Source organism: Halyomorpha halys, unplaced genomic scaffold (assembly GCF_000696795.3).
Source record: "Halyomorpha halys isolate HHAL.00 unplaced genomic scaffold, Hhal_1.1 Scaffold506.1, whole genome shotgun sequence".
Lineage (NCBI taxonomy): Eukaryota > Metazoa > Arthropoda > Insecta > Hemiptera > Pentatomidae > Halyomorpha > Halyomorpha halys.
Window position 1 is genome coordinate 184,630 of NW_027108424.1, and position 4,652 is coordinate 189,281.

At 29.8% G+C, this 4,652-nt stretch overlaps 1 pseudogene; it reads right to left on the bottom strand.

Moving 5' to 3' along the window:
* The window catches only part of LOC106683710 (1-acyl-sn-glycerol-3-phosphate acyltransferase beta-like), a 30,473-nt pseudogene that overhangs the window by 22,676 nt on the left and 3,145 nt on the right, over window positions 1-4,652 (bottom strand).

The following is a 4,652-nucleotide window of genomic DNA, read 5'->3' on the forward strand; positions in this document are numbered from 1 at the left end:
TCTCCTCATTTATCATCCACGGTCAACTATCTCTCATAATTACTTTATAGTAAATTTAATTTGAGTGCTACCAGACAACTCAGATGTTTGTTGAGTAATAGTTTACATGAAATTTACTAAAATAAATTGATTTATAGTTGTTCGGACAAATTTTCATTTGCCAAATTTATATTCACTAAAACTACTACGCCTACGAAGATAAGTACCATAAACTACTTTATAGCAAGTTAATTTTCCTTTATTTAATTTTGGCAGATATATGTGCGTTTTGTGGATCAAGAGATACATTTTTTAAAAAATCCAACATTTTATACGAACAACTAGAAACTAACATTTTGTGAGTATATTTTCTCAAATATCATAAAACCAACTACTTCTACAAAGATTGCCATAATTAACTATTTTGTAGTAAATTTAACTAGCTTTAATTTGAGCGCTGGCAGACATCTGTACGTCCAATGGTTTCTGAAATAAAGTTTTTCATAAATCAAATTTATTGTCCGCACGACTATAAATCAATGTTTTTTAGAAAATATCATGAAAACTACTATTCCTACAAAGGTAAAGGTCATAAACTTCTTTATAGTCCATTACACTAGCTTTAATTTGAGTGCTAATAGACATCTGTACGTCACATAGTCCCTGATAGAGATGCGACATCGATAAAAAACATCAATGTTTTAAAACATCGATGTTCAATACTAAAACATCGATGTTAAAAAACCATCGACAAAAAAACATCGATGTTTTCGACCAAGTAACAGACTCTCAACCATGTTATATGTTACATCGTTTTAACATGGTGAAAAAGAAAATATTTCTCCACTTAACATAAGTTTTTCCATTTAACACGATTTAACATGTTAAACTAAAGATCATGAATACCCCTATGGTATAAGAAGGAAATATTTCTCCATTTAACATGTTAAAATATAGTTTTTGAATACCCCTAATATCCCTATTTATTATCTCAAGTTTAACTTTAGTAATTTAAAGGTTTTGAAAATATTGTCAGATAATTTGCCTGATCATATAACTTTTGTTTAAATAGAACTTAAATTTTTCATATTGTGAACTAACATAATTAATAATTTAATTTATGCAAAAATAATCAACTTGACTTGGTTACATATAATACACAAATTAATCTTACTAACTCACCTTAAATTGAGAATGTTCCTTGGCCGTAGAAAACCAAATGGTAATAATACCATACCGATCAGTGTACAAATTACTCCAAAGCAAAGCGGACAAGTGTAATATCGTAATTTCTTGTATGGTACAAGCGGTAGACAGTATACAACAATAACAGCCATTGCAATAACATGTTCACAACGTGGTATTTCATTGAGGATTACCATTTCTGAAAGAAATTTTAAATAATCAGTTTCTACTTTTAAGAAAGATTGAATGGCAAGACCTGATACTTCAATCTAAAGCAGATATGCTCCTAAACCTTCATAGTACAAGAGCCAGAAAGAAAAAAAAGTGAGTTATTTCACCACAATTTTTGATTAATTTGATAAAAACACTCTATAATTACTAGTCAAAATTGATGAGTCTGACAAGTATAGGTAGGGGGGATAAAAAATGGCGGCGGTTTCAAAACGTTAAAACAAATTAATTTTTCATTCAGAGCTTTATATCTTTAAAAATACAAATAATACTAGGAAACCTAAGAGGACATTATTTAAAGCAGAGTAAATTTGCTGAAATATTAGCCCTAATAGAGCTAGTTACCTTTAATAGTTCTCAAGATATAGCTGTTTAAAAAGCAATATTTTATGTAAATGTACTGAAAGATTAGTAGTTAGTGTATTTATTTTGAGAGATCTATATCTCAGGAACTATGTGACCTATAGATGTCTATTAACTTCCAAATTAAAGCTAGTTTAATGTACTATAAAGTGATTTATCACCTTTATCTTCATACGAATAGTAGTTTTTATGATATTTAACAAAATAAATTTACAAAATGTTATTTTCTAGTTATTCGGATAAAATGTTTGATTTTGAAAAAAAAAAAATATCTCTAGATCCATAAGACGCACATATGTCTGCCCGTACTCAAAATAAAGGTTTTAACTTACTATAAAGAAGTTTATGACACGTATTTTCGTAGGGGTAGTAGTTTTTAAGATATCCGCATATAAATATAAATTTGGCACATGAAAATTTGTCGGAGCAACTATAAATCAATTTATTTTAGCAAATTCATGAAATCTACTACTCCTACGAAAATATACATCATAAAATACTTTATAGCTCATTAAACTAGATTTAATTTGAGTGTTAATAGACATCTGTACGTCGAATAGTTTTTGAAATATAGATTTCTCAAAATAAATTCACTAACTACTGATCTTTCAATACGTTCTGTACAATATTTTTATGAGCTCATATTTTAGCAAATTTGCTCTACTTTAAATGACGTTCTCTTAGGTTTTCTTGTGTTGTTGCTACTTTTTAAGATATAGAGCTCCGATTCAAAAATTATATTTTTTTATCGCTTTGAAACAGCCGCCATTTTGTATTCCCCCTACCTATACTTGGCAGACTCATCAGTTTTGACTATTAATTATACATAGTTTTCATTAAAGTAATCACAAATTGGGGTGAGATAACTGTTTTTTTTTCTTCCCTTGTGCTCTTGTACTATAATAGTCGTGTTTGATATTTCAAACATGTGAACACTACGAAAGGTATCTCAAAAAATTGTTTTTTTTAAAAGTAGTGTATGTTTCCTTAATTTTTTGGGTTAGCAGTTTTAAATTAATATTTTCACAATATGTTAACTTTGTAATGAAGAGTATGTAGTTGACCGTAGATAATATGTATTAGGATAAGATGGTTCGAGGTATGGTCAGTAAATAATACAAGTGAGATAAGAGATCTAGTTTAATAGTGCGAACGTTTCGGCCACAGTTTCGAGCCTTCATCAGAGCTAAGAACAAAGAGTAAGATAACAACCAAAGAATAAAAAAAATAAAATAAAATAACAAAAAGAGGAAATATATACAGAATGATACAAGTAAAAAATTATATAGAATGAAAATTAATTAAAATAGATAAAGATAAAAATAAAGTGATTTCACTTCTTTGATTACTTTATTTTTATTCATTTTCATTAGTATAATTATGTACTTTTATCATTCTGTTTCTATATTTTCCTTTTTCTTTCTATTCATCGGTTGTTATTTTGCTCTTTGTTCTTAGTCCTGATGAAGGCTAGAAACTGTGGCCGAAACGTTGGCACTATTAAACAAGTTCTCTCAACTTCTTTTTTTGTTATTTACTCACCGCACCCCAACCATCTTCTCCTCATAGATAACTTTCTATTTTAATGTTTTTACTTCTTTATCCTTGAAGAAGTTTGTCGGGGGGTGCGGTCAGCAAAGAACAACATAAATAAACAAAACCATATTTATTTATTTTATGCCGACGTTTCGACCTGAGTTTCAGGTCTTCATCAGGGGTTGTGTCGTAGAGGAGGGAAAGATTAGTACTGAAAGTTCAAGCATTAATCTACGGTCAACTATCTACACCTCAATTTTAATGTTTTTAAGTTATTAAATATTTGTATTTACTAAATATTACAAGAAAAAAAAGCTGTTTTATTTTAAAAGATCTATAGGTTTTATATTTATATAATTTAGAAATGAATGAGTCACATTTTAATTTCTAATCATTCAAGGATATTTGAAACTGCTAGACAGTGAAGAGAGGTTTTGAATTCAGCATTAAAGATTTCTTTTCACTATCAAATCAATTAGTACAAAATATTCACTTATTTTCCTCAGACCTATATAAGAACTTTTATTATAAATGTTTTCAAAAAGTAAAATAGAAACTTTTGATACAACATTTTTTTATTTTCTGAATTTGCTGATGGCCTAAAATTTTCTTTTCTAATGATTTCTTATATACTTTTCTATATTTATTTTAAATAATACAAAATATTTGTTAACAGTGAGAATCTGAGGGACACATAGCAATATTTCTGTGAGTCCGATAGACCAACCTATGAGCTAAGGGTGAAAACATCATAGGTTGTTATCAAGAACACAGGGTTATGATCTAGTGTTAGATGTGAACAATTTAATCTGTAAATTTATGAATGATTTACTCAAAGGTGAAAAATATATATATATAAGTTACAGCCTTAGTCAGCTGTTACTTCGATGTCAGCTGACTGAGGAGATCAGCTGATCGCATGTATATAAAGAGATGTACCGAACCCAATAATGATAGTATGTTACAGCAGTTCACACGTGTTACATCTTATTCCTTCTTCTCTTTTTTTTTTTGCCATTTGGCTTTCGCCGATACTTAATTTATATGGGTATCATCAAATTAAGATGCATCCTAATGATCAACATAAGACGGCATTCACTTTTGAAAGGGGTCACTATGTGTATGTAGTTAACGAGGATGCCGTTTGACCTCAAAAATGCCCCCATAACCTTTCAGCGCCTGATGGACGAGTTTCTGAGAGGAATTGACGAATCCGTTTGTCAGATTTACATGGATGACCTCCTTGTGGTTAGTAAGAACGAGATTAAACACGTGCGACACTTGAAAAGCGTGTTCCAGAGAATAAGACATTTTGGGCTCAAATTGTCGGGGGAAAAGTCGGCGCTGGGGCAGGAACA